This window comes from Anabrus simplex, chromosome 2 (genome assembly GCF_040414725.1).
Source record: "Anabrus simplex isolate iqAnaSimp1 chromosome 2, ASM4041472v1, whole genome shotgun sequence".
Lineage (NCBI taxonomy): Eukaryota > Metazoa > Arthropoda > Insecta > Orthoptera > Tettigoniidae > Anabrus > Anabrus simplex.
Genome location: NC_090266.1, coordinates 799,352,283 through 799,376,804, shown reverse-complemented (window position 1 = coordinate 799,376,804; position 24,522 = coordinate 799,352,283).

Below are 24,522 nucleotides of genomic sequence, written 5' to 3'. Positions count from 1 at the left end.
GTACAGGCCATGAAGGCCCTTGGAGGAGTGGAAGGTAAAGGCTTCCACCATTGTTAACCTCGGCACGTGATGGTTTAGAGCGGTTAGCTCTACACCCGGCCATCTTTGCCCCCAGAAATTAACCTGGTACTCATTTTTGGTGTAGGATGAGTGAACTTCAGGGCCATATGCAACTCCGGAAGTGGAAATCTCGTTTCTTAAATTTTACGACTTCCTGACGGGGATTCGAAACCACGTCCTTCCGGGCGAACCGAGCACGCCTTTACCGCCTCGGCCAGGCAGCCCCTAATAATTAGTAGTAGTTTCGGAAATTGTAAGAAACAGATTGGTACTTGTAAAGCACGAATGGAAGAAATAATTGCAGTAATAACGAAAATGTTAATGCAATAATTAGTAAAATAGATACTAAGATAGTAGAGGTAACTGATCAAACATCTAATTTAGTAAATAAGTCAAATAAAGAGTGTCTTGAAATTAGAGGTGAAATGAAGTTGAGTCGGAGCAATCTTCGTACTCAAACCGAGCAAGTCAAGGAAACATATACAGAGAACAGTATAAACATCTTACCGTTAAGTAATAAGATTTCTGGTAATCGGGAAGAAATTCATTAGGTGGTCGAGAAAAAATTGAACAAGATTTACAATGCAGTGGTGCAAGATACGAGAGAATGTGTCAGTAGAGTAGTAACGTTTGAAAAATGATTGGGCAGGTCAGTGAACTACAGAACAAACAGGAAACTTTGTCACGGAAGGTGATAGAGACAGAAGAAAAATTACTGGAAGAATTGAGAATAATAAAAGAGAATGCGGAGAGAATAGCTGAAGAAAAAGTTTTAATTATGAGAGAGTACTACGGCAAGAAATGAGAGAAGATCAGACTACAAGGGAAATAGTAGTAACGAGTGGTTCATACAATAGGGACCAGGACTTGCCTAAGTTTTCTGGAAAACAGTTCAATCCTATAGAATTCGTAAAACTAGTTGAGAAAAGATTTGCAAGTAAGTTGAGGAATAATATCATTGAATGGGAATACGTGTTGGGGATCTTGTCGAATGTTGTTATCGGTGAAAGTAAAACATGGTTTCAAGTGTATAGGAATAATATGTTATATTTAGGAGAATTTAAAGAGAAGTTAGTTGACAGGTTTTGGGAGGAATGTGTACAGGGTCGCGAGAGAGATCGTATTATGATTGGTAAAAGTAGAGCAGTAGAGGTAGGGGGGAAATGTCGGACAAGTATCAGAGGAGAGGTAATACGTACGATCAGCAGAGGATTAATAGACATTTGAATGATGATAGGAGTCAGCAGAGTTACCAGAGGCAATCCGAAAATGGGAGGCGTGAGGATTTGAGTTATCAAGGAGATAATGATAGGCCGAATATGAATGTTATTCAGGAGTCGTCATCGAGCCAGAGTACTTTAAACTCTCAGGGGATCGGATAATGTAGGTCACGTGGACAGGCCGAACGTAGTAGTTGAACAGGTAAGTAGTATAAATAGTTGTGTAGTGAAAGTAGATTTAAGAGAACAGTGCGATTGTGACCTAAGTAATATTAAGTGATCAATTTTAAGGAATGACGTATTCATACGTTTTTTGCTATTTTGCTTCACGTCGCACCGACACAGATAGGTCTTATGGCAACGATGGGAGAGGAAAGGCCTAGCAATAGGAAGGAAGCGGCCGTGGCCTTATTTAAGGTACAGCCCCAGCATTTGCCTTGTGTGAAAATGGGAAACCACGGAAAACCATCTTCAGGGCTGACGACAGTTAGATTCGAACCCACTAACTCCCGGATGCGAGCTCACAGCTGCGCGCCCCTAACAGCACGGCCAACTCGCCCGGTATAGTCATAGTTAATAAAGTAATTAATGGTAGTAGTAAGTTAGACGTAAGAAGTGATCTATTAATGTATGTAAGTTAATAAGGGCAAAATTCGACTAATTCAGTTTGGGTGACAAGGTGCTACTCGGAGTTCCATTTCCTTCATCAGCAGAGGTGGGAAATATATCTAAATTCCTTCTTTTGTATCAGGGGTATTTTACGACTGTGAACAGTATCGGGAAGTGTGCATATTCTTTAAGAGGTCAGGAAGGGAATAGTTTCGGTACTTATAACATCATAAATTTAAAGAAGTACATCAGTTGAGATTTGTCGAGATATTAATAAGATGATTAAGTTTTGTAAGAAGCTGGGATAAAATAAAATGCACCTTCTGTGAATTTGTGTGTGAATTAAGTGTCGTATTGGTACACTGAACTCCAACACAAGGAAAAATAGGTGCCATGCTGAGTGAATTGTACGATAAGGAGAGAACGGGACACTTAACAGTTATCTATGACGACAATGTGCAAGAAAAGTTCTCATATAAATGACCTCTTATAAAATGCATTGATGTGTTAAAAAATGTTGTATACTCATTTAAATGTGTTTATATGTTTCCTTGTCAGTGTTATATATATTAAGTTGTTCATAAATCAACCGATTCTTTGTTCTTCGATTTATTTGTGAAGAAGGCGAATTGTAATGGTTCGAATCCAATTACAAGCATTCATCTGTATTATTATTAATATTATTATGCTATTTGCATTACTATTATCGTTATTTGTATTATTATTGTATCTGTATTATTATTATTATTATTATTATTATTATTATTATTATTATTATTATTATTATTTTTGTAACTACTATTATTGCTTGATTCAATTGTATAATCTGATTTCGCTATGCATCACTTAATTACCACTTACTTTATTGTATTTAATTTGTTGGGTATATACGAGGGTTGGGGCGAAAGTGATGGGAACTATTTTTTCTTGAAGATACCTGTCCGGTTGGAAAATGTAACACATACAGACGAAAGGACAAGGTGTTAACTACATGTGTGGACAATGAATAGCACTGAAATATCGTAACACACTAATTTATTGGGTAGTATATGGCCTTCCCGGTGCAAAAGAATGACAACACAGTGGACATAAAGTTGACATGACAAACCTGGGCCTAAAGACCCTCAAAAGAGTCCCCTGATACTGACACCACACGCTGCCAACGATGTGGGAGGCGCTGAATACCGTCTGTCTCAGCATTTGCCGCACCATATGTGAAACGGATCACCTGTTGGCGCACAGCGTTAGCAATGTCCTCTCGTGTTGCAAATTCCCTACCACGTAGTTGTCTTTTAATCTTTCGAATGAGATCAAAGTCACAGGCCGAAATGTCGGGAGAGTACGGTGGGTGTTCCAATTCTTCCCATCCCCAACGTCGCAGTAGCTGCCCTACACACTCTGCTTTATTTGCTTTTGCATTGTCGTGGAGGATTATTGCACTGTCTACAAGATCCGGTCATTTCTCCCGAACGCAACGTCGTACCTGTCGCAACAGGAAGTCCCTGTAGTACTGTGCGGTCACTGTTCTGCCATGTGGAACAAAGTGGCAAACAATGACACCCCTGACGTCATACGCGACGATCACCATCAATTTGACTGGGGAAGAATTATGACGGACCTTCAGCCTCCTTGAAGATCCAGCATGTCACCACTCCGCGGACTCACGTGTCAGTTCTGGTTCGTATGCCCTGGCCCAAAATTCATCGATGGCGATTATTCGTGACAAGAATTGATCGCCGTCCTGTTGCCGGCGTGCAAGGTGTTCGGAGCATATTGCATAGCGCATCCACCTTTGAACTTCCGTCAGTGCATGCGGTACCCACCGCGATGCGATTTTGCGCAGTTGCAGTTCATTACGCAATATCCGGTGGACAGTGCGTTTCTCGATGCCACTTGCTCTCTCTAACTCCAGTAGCGTCCATCGTCTGTCTTCATCCAGGAGCTGCTGGATGACGGCACACTGACAGGTCGTCCCGAACGTTGCGCATCACTGGTTGACACACATCCTTGCTGAAACTTCCCTACCCACTGTGCTACGCTACGGTATGGTAGGGAATTATTCCCAAGGGCTTCCACTAATCCACTGTGACATTCCATCGCATTTCTCCCTCGAAAAACTGCCATTTTGATGTAAGCGCGCTGCTCAACACGGGTTACTGCCATCTCGCACGACACTCACCGACTGACTGATTTCACAGCCCTTGTTGCGCTACTACCAGGTATCACACAGCCATCTGTTGTTCTGCATACACACTATGTCTGATGAACTTCCACATGACACATATACGTTTGTGATCCGTTCACATATCTACAAAAATAGTTGCCATGACTTTTGCTCCAATCCTCGTAAAAGTGTGTGTGTGTGTTAGCATTAAAGTCATGTAGAGTGAGACTAACTGACTAATATCAGATATGGATATGTTTTGTGAAACCTTTTGACATTGCAACATATGGTGTAATCCTTTTACAGTAACTGTTGAGTAACGCTCTGTCACTGTATGCATTTAGCGATGAGATCATATTTAGGGAACTCCTAGTAGGCCTCAGGCTATTTCAGCACAATATGTAACATTTGTAGCTTGATGGGAGTGACATCATTTCTATTTTGAGCTCTGACGAGGGTGTTATTCCAGATGTCAACTAACGGCTAGATATAGTGGCTGTGTCCTATAGCGTCAGTTAGTTGAATAGTTCAGTTGGTTGGAAGCAGTTGGTCGGAAGGAGATGCATGGAGAGACTTGCCATGAAGTCAATTGGAGTCAGTTGGAAGGAGACGAATGGGTGACAGTGATATGGATACGTAATCGTCAGTGACCAAATGGATTATATGTTCGGAGTGTGTTATCGTGAGTCTGTTCGGTCGAGTTCTTGTGTCAGTTCGGTGACAGCCGAATACTGAGTCGTCGTAATGCAGACCAACAGTTAAATGTGAATTACTTGATTGTGAAGTGTAAATATAATTTCAAGCCATCCTACATCTCATTTGTGAAACTAAAATGAGGCTTGAGATACCCACAGCTGATACCAACTTAAAGCAATACGTCGTAATAACCCTCAAAGTGTTCAAGGTACAATCAAGTGAACCAGTGAGGGATAAATTTCTTCTACAACTTTTAAGTGTTCGGTCAAGAGGATTTCAAACTTAATGCCTATTGTTTCCTTCGGTTATAATGTCAGAGTTTTATATCATCTTTTGAATTATCGCAGTAAATCTCACTCGTTCGAATAAACACTTAAGTAATATATTTTGTGTAGTATCAAATAAATTAATTGTTTCATTTCAGTAAGTAGATCTGAGAACTTCACATTTTCATGGGGAAGCCGGGCGCCAATCTCCTTTTCCCAGAACCTATATGTTATGCTGTGAAAGTAAGCTTATTACCCTTCAAGACTCTCATTCTATTATCGTTATATCTATTTGTAGCTACCGAGCTCGATAGCTGCAGTCGCTTAAGTGCGGCCAGTATCCAGTATTCGGGAGATCGTGGGTTCGAACCCCAATGTCGGCAGCCCTGAAGATGGTTTTCTGTTGTTTCCCAATTTCACACCAGGCAAATGCTAGCGCTGTACCTTAATTAAGGCCACGGCCGCTTCCTTTTCACTGCTAGCCCCTGTCTGCCTCATCGTCGCCATGAGATCTATCCGTGTCTCTGCGACGTAAAGCAAATAACAAAAAAACTATTTGTATCTGGCGCCCATCAACAGTTGTATGTGTAAGTAATCAGGTAAGTACTAAGTGTGAGTACATAGCCCGACGATTGAATACTTCATTTCATGAATATTTTAATATTGTTTCATTTTAAATTCAGTTTCATATTAAAATCCATGAGTAATAGCCACACAATAGATAAGCTGTAAAGATATTTAAAGCTAAATTGTGGAATGGGAAGAAGATACAGCGTCCCATTCGAGAACAAATGGACAAAACTAGCCAAAACATCACCAGATCGCTAAGAAAGTGTTATGTATGCAAGCATCAAGTTCAGCTTCAGATAGAAATTTCAGTTCAGCAGGCTTCATTCTCAACGCACGACGGTCTCTTCTACGCCCAGACAATGTTAATGCCCTACTTTTCATTCACAGTAATTCCACCACCATTAATCAATGACTAATAAACTACGCACACTAAGTAAAATATATGTTCAGGTTTGTTTTCGTTGTTGGCATGTTGTAAGTCATTTCAGTTTGTATTTTACTTTGTGTTAAACGCGAATGAAATCTCATGAATATGCTTCGTGTTATCTAGATTCATTTTCAGTTTACTTGATGTCAATAGCAGTTGAATATTAGTTTATAATATACTTTACTTTTCCTCCAGATCTACAATATTTTCTACCTTAGTGACGTATTAAAGGAGAAAAATAGCATTGCCCAACCTATGCAAGCTCCTTCATCTTAGTCTCTCATATTTCAAATAATAGTGGAATAAAATAAACATAAACTCTCCTGCATAATAACAATAATGAATCAATAATAGTGATAATAATACAACACAACAATCTAATAATTGGGATAATCAAAACAATATAGTCCTTAGAAACAAATGGCCCACGGTCAACTCACTTCCGAAGAGGCGTTAGCCCTACCAATAAGGCAGAAACATAAAATAAAATAAAATAAAATAAAATAAAATAAAATAAAATAAAATAAAATAAAATAAAATAAAATAAAATAAAATAAAATAAAATATAACATCGGCAGTTCGGCACAGGAAGGCTATAGACCTTCACCTCTCACCTGGCTGGTCTCACAGACCTGGCGCATTCCACCTCAGCTATTGACCTAACTCCTGACGTAGTCAGTTTGCTTAGGTAGCCACCACGTTACAACATCTGCCGCGCTAGTGTGCCACAAACTCCACACGTTCCAATTACCAAATGAACTACTTCCTTTTTGCCAGACAGCGTTACCTAACTTCACCTCCACAACAATGTCTTCTCGAATAAACATAATCACTCTTGCATTTACTTGTAATTCAAATAAGGCCTGATCACTTTATGACCAGCCTCCATCCTTCTTACAGCCAACCACCCTTACCTCACCAAGCTTCCACTCAACCTCTTCGAAACAATATCCTCTCTATCAACCATACTCACCCTTGCGTTCACCATCCATAATTAGCAACTAAACATCACTACCTCTCTTACCATTCAAGCATAATAACACTGAGCACTCTCTGACCAAGCTCCAAACACCTCTCCGCACAATTCACCATCACTTAAATTCCACACCATATACCCTTAACAAAGACACAGTTCCTCCATTAATTTCCATATATACCATCTATATTCACTACCTCACTTATCATACAAACATAACTCTGGTCACTCTATGACCAACCTCCAACCGTACAGTTAACAAAGATACATCTCCATCACACAGTTGGCATCCCGTTCCAAAGTCACCGATCCACCATTAACTTAGAAATACCATACCCGACTCTACCCGTCAGCTAAACTTCACTACCTCTCTTATTCAAACATATTGCTTAGCATTCTTACTTCTTGCAGCTGGCACAGTTAACATAGACACAGCTCAACCGTTACAGTGGGCATCCAGTTCCAAAGACACAGGGCCACTATTAACTTTAAATTACCATACCCGATTCTACACCATCAACTAAACTTCACTACCTCTCTCATCATTCAAACATATTTCCTAGCTTCATTACATCTTACAAATGGCATACAGTTACCAAGGACCCCGATCGATCATTAACTTGAATTACCGTATCCGACTCTTAACCATCATCTCAACTTCATTACCTCACTTATCACCGCTCAGACATACTACTTAGCTTTCTTGCTTCTAGTTACTCTGCCCTCCTTACTATTGTTTTTCTTACACCACAGGTCCTTTAGACTTCGGCTTCTCCCTTTAGTCATAGTCAGTCTTCTCTTCGCCCTCTTACTCGTATCTTCACTTTCACTATGCCTTGAGCCACGTACCCTTTCTTGGGATTCTGCCATCTCCTTTCTCATAACTTTTATTGTCTCATCAAGTCTATCCATAATTACTCTGACTGGAGTTATCAGGGATCTTCCCTCTATACTAGACACACTCGGCACACAATCACCTATTGCCCTATCTTCCAAACCAAGAAATTCTTCTCCGGGACTGTTTTCTGAGACCTGCCTTTCTTCCAAACTCACTCCCATCTCCTCTTCCATTGCCTTGAGTTTGGACACTGATCATCTCCGCGTCCAGTTCCCATTGGTTACTACTAGTATCTGGCCCGTGATATGCGCCCTCAACCCTTGAAGTCTTGCTCTCACTAGATGTTTCCTTAGAGACTCATACTTCTTGTTCTCGTCTCTTCCTATATTTCTTTTAAACCACATTTTATCACCCTTCAGATTTCTGACGTTCCTTACCACTATGTCCACCATCAATGTGGATAGCAGCGTCACCTTTATTGGTCTACTCCCCGTTATTTTACCTACTCTCACAACATCGTCTATACCAACCTCGCTGAAGTTGAATTTCATTTTCTGTTGAACAATATCTACAACTTTATAAATGATATCCACCTTAGTCTCTGTCTGCTCTTCCTTAAAACCTTAAATAAATATGGACTTCTCTCTACGTTCTTGACTGGCGTCTTGTATTTCCTGCTTCAAGTTCCTCACCTCCTCTTCCGAAGTTTTTATTTTCTCCCTTATAGATACAATTTCCCTGTCACTGCTTTCCATTTTTGTTCCAGTTTCCTTCATGATCTCCTGGAACCATTGCCTCGTCTTTTCATGCTCCTTAACTTGCTCCTGTAATATCTGCTTTATCTCATCAAAAGGGCAGAACTCCTCCACTACTTCCTTAACTATCTTCCTTATGACTTCTACGTCCTCCCAGTTCATATTGCCACCAAGCTGAGGGCCTAGATTAACTTCTACGCCCCCAATCACCAACAACACTGTAACCACCACTGCCACCAACAGCAACTCCCCCATCTCCACTTTGCCTTCTTTTCTTCTGGCTGTTCTCTTCTTTATTCTTCCTTGCCATCTTCCTACAGCGGCACTAAACTGATCCAAACTGATCATCTTCCTTGTCACACTCCGGTTGACCTTTCCACTCCTTCCTCTACTCCACTCGTCCCGACCGGCACACATATTAGTTTATAATAAAGTTTATCTTTGTGTTTTTTATTATTATTATTATTATTATTATTATTATTATTATTATTATGATTATTATTATTATTATTATTATTATTATTATTACAGTGCAGGAGATATCTCTATCGTTTAATTTCAAAATGCGATTAGACTACTTTGGAATATGTTATTAGCATACGAGAATTCGTATAGTGAGTGATCCGAATAGTAATGTAAAGTGGATATTTCGTTGTGCACGGCGCACGCGTTATTGCGGGGAAGTAGTCAAGGTTAGTCTACTGAGCCCGCCCCGTGCGGTGGGTTGTATAAGACCAGTGCTGTGGGCCAGTAAGTGGCCGCGTCAGTAGAGAACGACACTGCACGGGCTGGGCTGCCGGAGCCCGTGGATTTGAAGTGCTGCGCGGTGGGCCCATCTGCCTCCAGGTGTAGTTGGCAGGTACTTGCTGCAAAAGTGATTTTTCCCGTTGTACCTTTTCGGAACTACATAACTCGTGCGTCGACAGATGTGAATGGCATCTTAGCCTTGAGTGCATTGTTGGCAGCGTCAAACACTCCCAATAGATTTCCGTAACGTTCAACAGGTAGGCCAACATGGCTTTCGTATACTTTGTAATATTCTTCTAGATCCAGGATAGTTCCCTTCAGACGTAGATTATTATCAGCCCTGAAAATAGTCACTACGGTTGCATGTATGACTTACCACGAACCGGTGAGAAGTGGTGTATCTCCGTTATGTGGGGAGGTGAATTTGGGAATGATGCAACGGAGAACACCATTTTCTTGTTTTCATTCTATGATTCTGCACTTTCGAACATTGAAAGGTAGGTCTTGTAGTGTCCCAATTATAAAACTGCAATACGAACACCACTCATACTTCTTGTTCTCGTCTCTTCCTATATTTCTTTTAAACCACATTTTATCACCCTTCAGATTTCTGACGTTCCTTACCACTATGTCCACCATCAATGTGGATAGCAGCGTCACCTTTATTGGTCTACTCTCTTTCTGATACCCCACAATGATTCTCTGCTGGTGAAGTGAATGTTACCGCTCGAACATATATCAGAACAGGTTTATTCATATATCAGAACAGGTTTATTCACCTCTCCGCACCTTTCTGATACCCCACAATGATTCTCTGCTGGTGAAGTGAATGTTACCGCTCGAACATATATCAGAACAGGTTTATTCATATATCAGAACAGGTTTATTCACCTCTCCGCACCTTTCTGATACCCCACAATGATTCTCTGCTGGTGAAGTGAATGTTACCGCTCGAACATATATCAGAACAGGTAAAGAAGTCTGTTGCTCGTTATTCATGCAGCGTATTTGCTAGAGATGAACGAAAATATCACCCCATCTCTTTTATTTATTTATTTATTTATTTATTTATTTATTTATTTATTTATTTATTTATTTATTTATTTATTTATTTGTGTCTTTATAATCTGGTGAAGTTAGGGGCTCTTGGCCCTCTCTTTCTGATATCCCACAATGATTCTCTGCTGGTGAAGTGAATGTTACCGCTCGAACATATATCTCCGTATTGCGGAGACTATACAGTAATCGCTGTCTCGTAGATATTTTTGAAAACTGTGCTGTTATAAGAGTGTAAAAAACTTAGTGCATAAAGACTGTTTGCTCCTACCATAGTGACATACACAACACGTCTAATACTACATTCTGCAATTTGTTTATTCACCTCTCCGCACCTTTCTGATACCCCACAATGATTCTCTGCTGGTGAAGTGAATGTTACCGCTCGAACATATATCAGAACAGGTAAAGAAGTCTGTTGCTCGTTATTCATGCAGCGTATTTGCTAGAGATGAACGAAAATATCACCCCATCTCTTTTATTTATTTATTTATTTATTTATTTATTTATTTATTTATTTATTTATTTATTTATTTATTTATTTATTTATTTATTTATTTATTTGTGTCTTTATAATCTGGTGAAGTTAGGGGCTCTTGGCCCTCTCTTTCTGATACCCCACAATGATTCTCTGCTGGTGAAGTGAATGTTACCGCTCGAACATATATCAGAACAGGTAAAGAAGTCTGTTGCTCGTTATTCATGCTGAAATCTTGAATGTCTTTCAACACGCAAGTACACGTTGAGAAGAAAGACATACATAAATTCACATGGACTGCAAGAGGACAACGATCAATTATTGACTATATGATGGTCAATAAAAAGTTAGAGCACTGATGCTTTCCTACAATGGCATAAATGCAGTACACTAACCATACTGTGACGCAGGCCAACTATAAATTCGAAATCGTTCACGTTTACGTGGACTATCACCTTGTCTGCCATTGCGATGCACAAAACCCAAGCTGAAGAACCATACGTTTTCTGAATAGAACACCTTCGTTATGCTCAAGTTAGGTCTGGGTTGATTTGTGGACAATCTATGCATATTGTTCCAATTCCGGATTGATCCAATCGTTGTTTTTCCATACAGTGTGCTTGTTTTCATTTTGTGGCTTTGTAGTTGGGCCTTCTTTGTTACATCTTTTTCTTTAACCTCTGATAATTTCATCCTTCACAGTAAATACAGATGTCCATTCCGAATTTGCCTAATTCAAGATTAAAATGGTAAGAGAATGCAGTCCAGTATTCATCACATGAAGAGCAGCGTATTTGCTAGAGATGAACGAAAATATCACCCCATCTCTTTTATTTATTTATTTATTTATTTATTTATTTATTTATTTATTTATTTATTTATTTATTTATTTATTTATTTATTTATTTATTTATTTATTTGTGTCTTTATAATCTGGTGAAGTTAGGGGCTCTTGGCCCTCTCTCCGGGTTGTAAGTACCCGTGAGCGGATTTGCTCCTACCATAGTGACATACACAACACGTCTAATGCTACATTCTGCAATTTGTTTATTCACCTCTCCGCACCTTTCTGATACCCCACAATGATTCTCTGCTGGTGAAGTGAATGTTACCGCTCAAACATATATCAGAACAGGTAAAGAAGTCTGTTGCTCGTTATTCATGCTGAAATCTTGAATGTCTTTCAACACGCAAGTACTAAACCGTGTGAAGAAGCGACCGAATATTTTAGGTGAGCTGGGCGTTTCCTGGGCTCCTTTTCTGTCATGTGTCGCATGAGAAGTTTGCCTTGTTTGACTTTTGCCTCTGATTTGCACAATGTTGTGCGAAATAATGGACCATCTTACTTTTTTAATAGATCAGCCGAAGAGCCATCAGAACGAACTTGCGTATGGATGAAGGCAGTGTGATGCATGTGGCAGTGTAAAGGTTTGAGTACGAGACATGCTCCTTGTATCCCAAAATCGTTTTCTGTCTCTGTGTGACGTTAGCACCGAATCGTTTTAATCATCTTCCACAGTTAGAGCACTGATGCTTTCCTACAATGGCATAAATGCAGTACACTAACCAATGCAACACAAGACATTGATGGGAATTCCGTTGCATTACATTCATCTGTGGTACTTACTATACCACTTGCTGACACACTGGTGTCATTGATGCTCTTACTTTGCGAAATCTGTCTACTATGTGCCTCCATCCTGCAGAGAATTGAACAGTATACACTGGCACCAAAACGTATTTGCACAGACACCATTTCGCATATATTAAAACTGTATAAATACTAGGAACATTATATGTATACCATTTACCCTTACTCAATAAAGGAAATAATTTGTATATAAAAATATTTTCCTAACACAACATAAACACATGCAATCTATTAAAATAGGGCATTCCCCTGCTCAAAAATGTATTGTCACAGTGTACGACGTTTGTTATTGAGCTTTACAGATAGCACCGTGCGTGCCATATTTGAGCAATCGGAGTTGACAAACAGTGTTCAGTCGCTTGCCTGACGCCAGTGTATGGGTCATGCACTTGTCAGGATGAATTCGAAGGGGTAGGAACATTCCCTGTCGTTCCGTAACCAGGTGGTTATCTTGCATTCGCAGGGTAAAAGTTATCGTGAAATAGGTAAAGAACTTTCTGTTACTTACACAACAGTGCTTGCAATCATGAAAAAGGTTCAAGAGACTGGTACAACAGACAATAAACGCAGATCTGGACGTCCAAGAGTTCTTACGTGTAGGGAGCGTCGAAGCATAGCTCGTCTTGCACTAAAAGAGCAGGTCAGTGCTCAAACTAATAGGAATGTTTTGAACGCAGCTGATATCCATGGGAGATCTCCCAGAAATGAGCTATTTGTTTTGGAAGTTAACCGAAGAAAATACTTGCAGTTCGCCAAAGATGATGTCAATAAATCGATTTAACTTTGGAATTCTGTGATATTTTCTGACGAATTCAAGTTTAACTTGTTTGGATTTGATGTATATGTAAAAAAGTGGTGCAAACCAAATACAGATCTCCAATTACAACATATCCTACCTACAGTAAAACATGGGGGAGGAAACATAATAGTTTGGGGATGCATGGCATCTTCTGTTGTTGGTGACTTGACATTTATTGTAGGTGTCATGGATAATCGTAAATATATCGATGTGTTGCGAGGCCACTTATGTAGCAGTGCATAGAAACTGGGTCTTGATGGAGTCTTTTACTTTCAACAAGACAACGACCCGAAACATACGGCTCTGCGAACGCGGGAGTGTTTACTATATTGAAACGGGAATGCCCTGTCAGCATTCGCCGTTCATGTATTTCTTGAGGAGAACGTGCTAACACCCATCTATGTGGATTTAAAAGGAGCGCCGAGCGCGCAGGTATCATAGGTGACAGCGTGCAAGTGATCGCTCTTTGCAGAGCACCAGCCAAGGCCAAAGGACGTCACGATCGAATGTTCCATTCGCTTGGATGTCATTATATCAGGAACGGGATGTCATATCGTGATTTGAAGAACGTCACCTTGTAGGCCTGGATAACAAATACTACTGCCTAAAATTTCATGAATAGCGGCGGAAGGATGGCCGAATTATAAATTTTAAAGGGGCTCATATTTTCAGTCTGGCCGTCCGACCTAGGACAATGAAAAGACCTTGCCAGCCTCGTAGTGGACAGTGTGTGATTTCGTCGTGTATCAGCTGCCACGCCTTGCGGGCCAGCTGCAGTAGTACAGTCTATTACTCTGTCCGGCTAAGGACCGGTGATAGAAAATACGCGATACAAGTGTCGAACATATTCTCATCGGACTCAAACTTAGCGTGCAAGCAGGAAACTTATACATTTGTAATGTAAATCTGTCGAGCTGATTAACATTATTTTTGTGAATTTCGTATTGCGGAGACTATACAGTAATCGCTGTCTCGTAGATATTTTTGAAAACTGTGCTGTTATAAGAGTGTAAAAAACTTAGTGCATAAAGACTGTGCCTTAGTGAAATATTGTTTCCTCTTCGAGAGACTGTGTTAAGTTATTTCGTGAAACTGTGCTCTAGTGAAAGTACATTCATTTTCAAAAGACTGTGTTAATTCACTTCGTGAAAGACTATGCTGACCTTTCTTTTCAAAGGATTATGTTAATTCACTTCGTGAAAGACTGTGTCTACATTTATTGTCGAGAGGTTGTGTTAAGCTACCTTTGAAAACTGTTCCTCAGTGGAGAACTTATTTCTGAGAGACTGTGTGATTTTTGATTAAGACTGCGTTTTATGTAATCAGTGTTGGATAACATATGTAAAAGTGACTTTGTTGTTCTGGCTGGTGATCTCAATGCCCGAGTAGGGAACAAACCAATTGCAGAAATAGTGGGAAATAAAGGTGAATCATCTTTGAATAAAAATGGTAAATTATTGATAGAATTTTCATCTTATAATCAATTAAAAATTACTAACACTTTCCTTGAGAAGAAAGACATACATAAATTCACATGGACTGCAAGAGGACAACGATCAATTATTGACTATATGATGGTCAATAAAAAGTTAGGCCCAGATGTAACACATGTCAGAGTACATAGAGACAGCGGTTTATATACGGATCATTACTTGGTCATTGCAAAAATCAGAATTCTTGCTAAATGGAGGAAAAGGCTGAATTGAAATATACACAGAAACCAAGAGATCTATAAGGTATATTTATTACAGGATGATGGAATAAAGTACTTATATCAAAATCGGCCGCAACAGTATTTAGGTCAGATTCCGACAAGTACTGATATTAACAATGAATGGGAAATCATAACCTCAGCAGTTCAGAGGACAGCAGATGAAGGCATTGGAATGAAGAAGAAATTCAGGAGAAAACTGGACTTAAAATATGGAATAAAGACATTTCAGAAGCTGTCAAGCAAAAACAAATATTATACTTGAAAATGATACAGCATCGCACCCCACAAAATGAGAAAGAATATAAAAACAGCAGGAACAAGGTCAAGTCACTAACGAGAAAACTCAAGCAAGAATCATGGGATAGGTTAATAAACTCAAGAGAAAATGATATCAATGGTAGGCAAGGGATGGCGTATAAGTTAATGAAGCACCTCAACAGTGATGAAAGAGAAACTGCTATTATAAATGTAATCGAAGGAGAATCGTGGATACAACACTACAAAGAATTGTGGTATAACGGAGAGTATGGAGAGAGTCCGGAAGATCAAGATACAGATATCGACATTGAAGGAATTGACCTAATAGATATAGAAGAACTTAATACTTTTCTGAAATCTTTCAAAAATAGAAAAGCACCAGGGTTAGACAATACAAATATGGAGTTGTTCAAATATGGTGGGATCATTCTTAAATTTAGAATGTTAAATTTAATTAATCTTTGTTGGAAAAGAAGAAATATACCCGAAGAATAGAGAAAAGCAAAAATAATATCACTTTTCATGAAAGGAAATCGAAGTTTTTGCAGTAACTATCGAGGAATAAGTTTATTAAATGTTGGCTATAAAATATATGCTAAAATAATAAACAATAGACTTAAAATCATTCCACACAATCTCTTATTGGAATGAAAATGTGGATTTAGGAAAGGCAGATCCTGTACAGATAATATATTTAGCCTCAAACAGATACTGGAGAAGATAAGAGAATTTAACTTGAATACTTATGACGCTTTTGGCGACTATGAAAAGGCTTTTGATAGGGTAGATAGAGAACAGTTATGGAATATAACGGTAAAATGGATACCCTAAACATCTTATTCAAGTTATCCAAAGTCTGTACAAAAGGACGAGAATTGTGTTAGATCTAGGATACAAACTAACGGAAGAAATATTAATTAATCAAGGTGTACGTCAGGAATGCAGCCCCTCTCCAACACTATTCAATATATATATAGATGAAGTAATCAGAAATTGGAAACGAAGTGTGGACTCTGGAATAGAATTGAACACAAACACATACATAAATACTATGCTCTTTGCAGATGATCAATTTCTTCTGCAGGATGATGAAGATAAACTCCAGAAATCAATACATCAATTAAACACCATTTGTAAATGTTATAATCTTCGGCTATCCAGAACGAAAACCAAAGTTATGGCGTGGCAAGGGAAATATCCTATCAGAGCGCAGATAGTAATTGACAATCAACCAGTAGAACAAGTCTCAAATTTTAAGTACCTTGGTTGTGAAATATCTTCTAATGATGATGACGAGGTGAAGAAGAAGCTTCATCGATTTCAATATATATGTGGGACAATTCGCCGAACACTGAAAGGATAAGTAAGAGAAGATACTCAACTTAAATTCTACAAGAGTATGCCTGTACCAACTTTGTTATATGGAAGTGAGACATGGGTGGATAAAACAAGCCGTAGGAATAAAATACAATAATCTGAAATGAGATTCCTAAGATCAGTGAAAGGATACTCCCTAAAAGATAAAATACGAAATGAAGAGTTTTTTTTTTGCTAGGGGCTTTACGTCGCACCGACACAGATAGGTCTTATGACGACGATGGGATAGGAAAGGCCTAGGAGTTGGAAGAAAACGGCCGTGGCCTTAATTAAGGTACAGCCCAGCATTTGCCTGGTGTGAAAATGGGAAACCACGGAAAACCATTTTCAGGGCTGCCGATAGTGGGATTCGAACCTACTATCTCCCGGATGCAAGCTCACAGCCGCGCGCCTCTACACGCAAATGAAGAGATAAGGCAACAATTAAATATATTCTCAGTGAATGAAAGAATATTCCAAAACAGGATAAATTGGAAAAACCACGTTCTGAGGATGGATAACGACAGTATCCCAAAACTTGCCCTGGAATACCATCCTACGGGAAGAAGAGATATTGGTCGTTCAATGAAGAGATGGAATGAAATCTGAGGTCGGAACAGACTATTAGTCTAATCCATGAAGAGGAAGTAAGTAAGTAAGTAAGTCTTAATGAAACTGTTCTCTTTCGTGACACTGCGTGTTAAGAGTCATAAACTGTTCCTTTCCTGTCTTCATGGAAACTTTAATATATGTCCACGTGTGTGTGTGTTAGATCATTGCATTTGCTTCTCCGTACTCATTGCAAACAGTACGAAAGACTGCGTCTGTAGGACTCTCTTTATATCCCTTCATCACACTGAGATTAAGTGAAGTTGTATACAGTTGAATCTCAGAAAGTTCCAGATTATTTTTTCGTTGCCTATCACTTCCAGTTCGCCAGTGACTATTTCATGAACAGTGTTAATTTCTATTATTTTCACAGAACTGTGACTTGGATCCATTTTTTCATAGTAATGTGCGTCCAACACCATTTACAGTGGAACTTGTTCAGTTAATAAACAGTGTCTTGCCACAACTTGCAGTGCAGTGCGGTAGAGAAGTGTCGTATCAGATTCTATTGACATTCTGTGCGAACCTCTTACATTTCTCTACTCCCTTCATGGGACTTTGGTGGAATACAAATCTAATCAACCACGCTGCACTATCACCAGAAGACCGACCCCAGGTTCGAGTCTCCTTTAACATCGAGGGTCGACAACCGCCGTGGGATGACGTGGTACCTTGGTGGGAGGTGAGGAGTTCAGCGTCGTGGGACGATGCTGACGCACATCTTTCAGGACACTCAAACCATTCATCTCTAAAGGTGATAACATTTTTATGTTTTCTTGAATAAACTGCAAGTTCTACTTTAAAATGAACTTATTGCACTACTCTTCTCTCTTATACTCTCTGAGCATGGACCGTACACGCCCTGGCGTCAATCCATGCTCTCCACTAAGCTGAAGTACGGGGTTCCTGTTTCAATATAATGCCCAAAGAATTGTTTTCACTCTACACAGAGCCGTGATATTAACCCAATAGAGCATCTTTGGGCTCACTTGGAGAATAAAGTTCGAAAATATCGTTCTAAGGGAAGCGGGAGTTTCAGACCGTGTTGGAGGAATGGTTCGAAGATCTCACGAGAGATTCCTCGCAATTTGACTCCCTCCATGCCAAGACGTCTACAAGCTGTAACCAGTGCCAACGGTATGCACACAGGCCACTGGACTTGAGTAACGTGATTTACAGAGGCTTTAATTTCATTTGTGTATAGGTGCGCCAATACTTTTTTGATGTATAGAGCAACTGATTTTGTTTTGTAAACTATTATTTTTGTTGTGAGAAACCAATTATACTCGAAGAACCTCATGTTTACTGCTGTAAATTTCAATAAATATAACAGTGTCTTGGCATGATCTTTATTTGTGTGGAATGTATATATAATAATAGGTGTGCCAATACCTTTTGGTGCCAGTGTAGATTCATCATCCATTGCCCGATGCGAATGACCGACCGTCTAATCCGCATGCAAGATGACAGATTAGAGTATAGGTAGAACGTGCTTTCACACAGATTAGGAATACATTGGTCTCTTCACCCGCAAACAGAACTTGTTTTCAAAATGTTTCATTCCATCATCCGCTACCGTAAACTAAACTCTACGCATAGGCCGATTAAACTCGTTTGCAGCAATATTGGACTGAACTTGTTTTGGGATTGAGCTCTTCATTTTTATTTCAAGTACCGTAAGTTAAAATACAGTTATTAAAGTTACAAGAAAAGCCCAACCGTTAGGCATGTATAATGAGTAAATTAACATCGTCAAAGAATGTTTTCTTCCTTGACACATTATTAACGTCACACTAAAGCAGATGGGCTTAAAGCGACACTAGGATGGGATATAGCTAAGTGTATGAAGGTAGCGACTGTGCATGTACAGCCCCTGAATTCCCCTGGTGTGAAAATGGGAAAAAACCGAAAACCATACTCAGGGCTACTGATAGTGGGCCCGAAAACACGATCTACCGAAGATATATTTAAGAATTCATACATGCTTGATTACGGAGTTCCTTCATTTTCTGAGAAAATTAACTTCATACTGCCACAGAGAGTAATTTTCTGAAACGTACAATTCTTTACTCCATTCACTCATAAAGGGTTTATAAGACGTTCATTTATTAAAGAATAACTCATGATTCTTTGCTCAGTTCCGTTTCCTCCATCTTCTTCAGAAGACATGAACGAATTTGTAAACTACCCAGTTATCTGACGAGTTCATAAAAATCATGAGTAAAATTACGAGTAACGATTTTTTTTTAATTTCATGTGGCTATTATTAGCCTAGTGTAGTTGCTCCCATTAATAAGGATGGGCGGTGTCTGCCATGTATAGGAAAACTGCGTATTATTGTGGTGGAGGATAGTGTTGTGTGTGGTTTATGAATTGCCGTGATGTTTGGGTACAGCACAAACACCAAGAGAATGAATCGTTTACGCTTACAGTTCATCGACCCGGCTGGGAATCCAACCCAGAGCCACTAAGGTCAGGATGCTGACCACTCAGCCATAAAGCTGGACAAGTGATGGATTCATTTCCGCTAGTACCTCTAATGACTGTGATACTGTACTAGTGTTACAATGTCTGATGCCAGAAATATGCATTGTTTATCTTCTTACGTGCCGGCCGCGTGGTGTATGGGTAGCCTGCCTGTCTCTCGCCCGGAGGCCGCGGGTTCGATTCCCGGCAGCTGAGGGTTCTTTCTCTCGACCTGAGGGCTGGTTCGAGGTCCACTCTGCCTACGTGATTAGAATTGAGAACCTATCTGACGGTGAGATGGTGGCCCCGGTCTTGGAAGCCCAGAATAACGGCCGAGAGGATGCGTCGTGCTGACCACACGGCCCATCGAAATCAGCAGGCTTTCGGGGTGGGCAGCGATCGCTGGGCAGGCCATAGCCCTTTCGAGGGCATTAAGTGCCATGGGGGGTTATCCTTTTACATTAAATTTTCGCTTTCAAATGCTTAGTCGTGTGTGATTGATATTCGTAACTATTCAGCGAGCTGTGGTTGTATAAGGAAGCTTTAGGTTGGGGATGACCTGTACTAAAACAGTTTCCAAAATTTCGACATTTCATGCGAGCGCCAACTAATCCTGTCTTCGCAACGGTCTATAACGCTGGGCATACGTGCTGCTGTAGCCAATACATAAGCTCCATGAGGAGCTCATTCTTACTTGTGCTAGGTCCAAATTTTATCAGATCACATTTATTGCTGTAAAGAGCTAATCTAATATCTAATTTTTCAATGTAATTTTCTCAGGTTGTTGGCTGATAAAATATCTAATATACGGTGCATCACTAAATAACATTTGAGCTTGTGCATGAAAACAATATAAAGTGTTTTTAAAAATGTCAAGCCTCCGTATATTTAAAAAAAGACTGGGAAAATATTTATTAAATGATAAAAAATAGTAATTCACAGGAAATTGCTATAAAAATCACCGCTTTAATGGGTGGAGCATTGTATGCTTTACAAAATATTAACTTAAAATACTTCCCATTGAGATATGTACGTATGATTTAAAAGGAAAACTGCCACGGATTCAAAATAAATACTGTATGTATGCGTCCGTTAGGTCTTCATCCCAAACGCTGGCTGGATTCTCCAACAGCATCACCGAAGGTTATGAGGTTATAAGGTAATAGCAGAAAGCGATGGTGGCGCTAAAATGAGGAGTACTAGGCAAGATGAAGACTGAGGTAATTTGCCATTGCTTTCCCTACTGGGACAGAGAGTGATATTGAAGCAGGACTAACACTCAGACACACGGGTCGTGCTCGGAAAGTCATTTCTCAGCACAACCCATATCACAGCAGCTTCCATGCTGTCACAACCATGGGTGAGGCTGGGATTTCGGTAGAACCTATATTTTCCTCTGGCATTTGCCAAGAGATAGGTGAAAAAGTACTGCATCCATAAATAAATGGCAGTAACAAACGACATTTCTCTAATATTCTTGTTTTCAGTATCTCACATGACAGCGTAGGCTTCCACGGTGGTTACCACAATGATGATAAAATTAGGGCCCGGATGTTTATGCAGTAATAGGTTAGAATGCAAGCTTACTGAAGCGAGTAATAAGTAGAGTCTACCGGCACGACGGTAATGCTATGAGGTTTGCATAAAGATTAGCGGTTCAGCCCATTAGAACGCCCTCGAATTTATGTTACTCCCACTACAATATGTTAGAGCGGGCTAGTCGACATTCCCTACAAAATAATTTTGTTACTAAATCATTTTGTTAGTAGGAAATGTCGGCTAGTCCGCTCTAACGTAATGTAGTGGGAGTAACATAATTTCTAGGGGTTCTAATGGGCCGAACCCCTAATGTTTATGCAAGCCTCATAGCATTACCGTCGTGCGGGTAGACTACTTATTACTTGCTACAGTAAGTTTGCATTCTAACCTATTATTGCATAAATATCCGCGCCCTAAATGATAATAGTAGGAATTTTTGGGACGTATGTCGGGAGACAGTATCTGGTGAAAAATGGGAGCTAAAGCCTAATTGGACCCCGACCTGCAAGCCCGGGTATCTTTTTCTATTACTCAGAGCTTTTTGAATACCTACTCCTATTACTGTGCAATATCCCGTTTACATTACTGGTTCTGTTTTATTTTTCTATCTAATGGGTTTACGTTGCACTGACACAGAGACATCTTATGGTGACAATGGGGATAGGGCAGGGCTAGGACTGGGAAGGAAGTGAATTTGACCTCAATTTAGGTGTGAAAATTCGAAATTAAGGAAAACCATCAGCAGAGCTGCCAACAGTAGACTTCGAATATCTTATTTTATTTGAGTCGTATCCAAAACTAATCTAGAGTTGCTGTCACTATGAGGTTGGGTTATATCGTATTCTCCCGTGAATCCTCGAAATGAGAAAGTATAGAGCTCAAGCCAAATTATGTTCTCAGCAACCTCGCTTCCCGTTTTGAAATTGCTTTACTCTACCCGATTGCACTTGCTGGTTTGTAGAAGCTTTCTTTCCTTTACAATTTGTTTTGCGTCGTCTTCATACAGATAGGTCTTATGGCGACGATGGGACAGGAAAGGGCTAGGAGTTGGAAGGAAGTGGCCGTGGCCTTAAGGTACAGATTGGTGTGAAAATGGAAGCCACGGAAAAACCATCCTGAGGGGTTGCCAACAGTGGGGTTAGAACCCCGTATCTCCCGAATTCAAGCTTACAAGTTCACGAACCTAACTGCACAGCCAACTCGCTCGGTTCTAGAAGCTAAATCAGGAGTCAGTGAATGCCAACGTTTCCTCTGAAGTGAAAATTAAAAAAAAATTGTACTGGAGAACTTAGAAAGTGAATGGTATTGATTATAACATTTCTAGATACTGCTTTTTCCACACCTGTGGGGTCGCGGGAGCGAACTGCGTCGCACATGTGGATTTAGCCCAGTTTTACGGCCGGATGCCCTTTCTGACGCCACCCCTATATGGAGGGATGTAATTACTATTGCGTGTTTCTTTAGTGGTTGGTAGTGTAGTGTGTTGTGTGTATATGAAGAGGAGAGTGTTGGGACGGACACAAACACCCAGTCCCCGAACCAAAAGAATTAATCAGAAGTGAATAAATTCTCCGACCCGGTCGGGAATCGAACCCGGGACCCTCTGAACCGAAGGCCAGTACGCTGACCATTCAGCCAACGAGTCGGCTTGCAGATGTAAAGGCTATTATTGACCATTATTCCGTATGTCACAACTTAGAAATTGTGTGGGTACGCAGTAACCAGTGTTATTGCGTCTTAAGTGTACAAATACATTAAATACTCTTAAATGGCTAGTTTATTGCTTCTAAGGTGTTTATATACAGCAAGCACGTAAATGTCTCTACTCTACTTACTGCCCATAATCTAAAGAAATCCGTTTGGTTCTGCTAATCTAGGCGAAGAAATCAGTTGTTATATGGGCGATAACCTGGCACAACACGGACTTTATAGCGAGTAATTCGCACGTACTTAAAAAATAGGGACTTAATTTGGTGTACAATTGGTAATAATAACGCAAAACGAATTCATTGCGATAACGGAGGAAGTATAATATCCCGGATATGTGTATATACAGCACTCATGTCTCGGTTGACCATAACTAGTGCAGCCTTCAAGTGGGTTACTTGTTTTAGTAACCTACACTGGTGTAAGTACTTATAGAAACCATTGATTTATTTGCTGCTTGTTTTATAGGTAAGTGAAAGCCCTATTTGATAATTTCGTCGAATAAATCTGTATTACATTATTATGCCTTTACTAGTGTCTTTGAACCAGTGCAAAGTTCATCGGGCATTTAAGAACATTAATCACTATCTCTAAGGCCCCTATCACACTAGGACACTGATGCCAACACCAGTTGATGAAGCGATGGGTTGCATGAATATTATTATATTAAGGACACTGGTGGCGCCACCAGAAACTGGTGTCCGGCTGGTGGACGAGTCCGGCAACCGCTCGGGACACCCGTCGGGAATTGCTTCAAATGTAACCTATCATACTAGGACACTGGTGGCTCCACTTGGTTGTAACCCATACCCGCTTTATCCTCAGTCAATTCACTCAAGCTATTCTCTTTCCAATATTGTGCTCACGACGGCTGACGGAAACGTTATGAAGAAGAGTAGTGCTGGGGATAAGATGAAAGAATTTGCTAATTTAATTGATAAGCAAGTGAATGCAGTGGGCTTAATAGCCCAACTTGAAAAATACTCTGTAATCTGGAACAATGCAACCGACGAGTATAGTGATAGCAATGCCAAAATAAATCCATGGAACGAAATTATGGTGTATTTCTTACCCGATGTTGAGGACAAGGATGTTGCTGACAAGAACATTATCGGAATATAAAATTTCGCATATAGCATCCTGATATGAGGGCAGTGAATTTCAGTTCTGCATACATTTCTATATTTTTAAATTGCTTTTCATTTAGAAATCAACAAAATCATGTTATAAGCAGAACTAGCAAATGTGGGTCCTGACTTGTTGACGACATCTTTTAAAATGGATCTGTACATGATTTCTGGTGGCGACACCAGTGTCTAGTGAACTTCTGCGTTGGCGACACCTTCAGGGCCACCAGTGTCGTCACCAGTGCTCTAGCATAATAAAGGCCTAACGTGTATATTTGTTATTATCAAGAGATTAATTCAGAGAGTTGCTCTGGTGGTTCGAATTCCAGGTAAAACTATAGCAACGTGGCTTATAAATAAAAGATTAACTGTTCGTGTAACACTGTCAGATTTCCTTTAGAGGTCCTTTGAGACATGTAATTATTTATTTATTT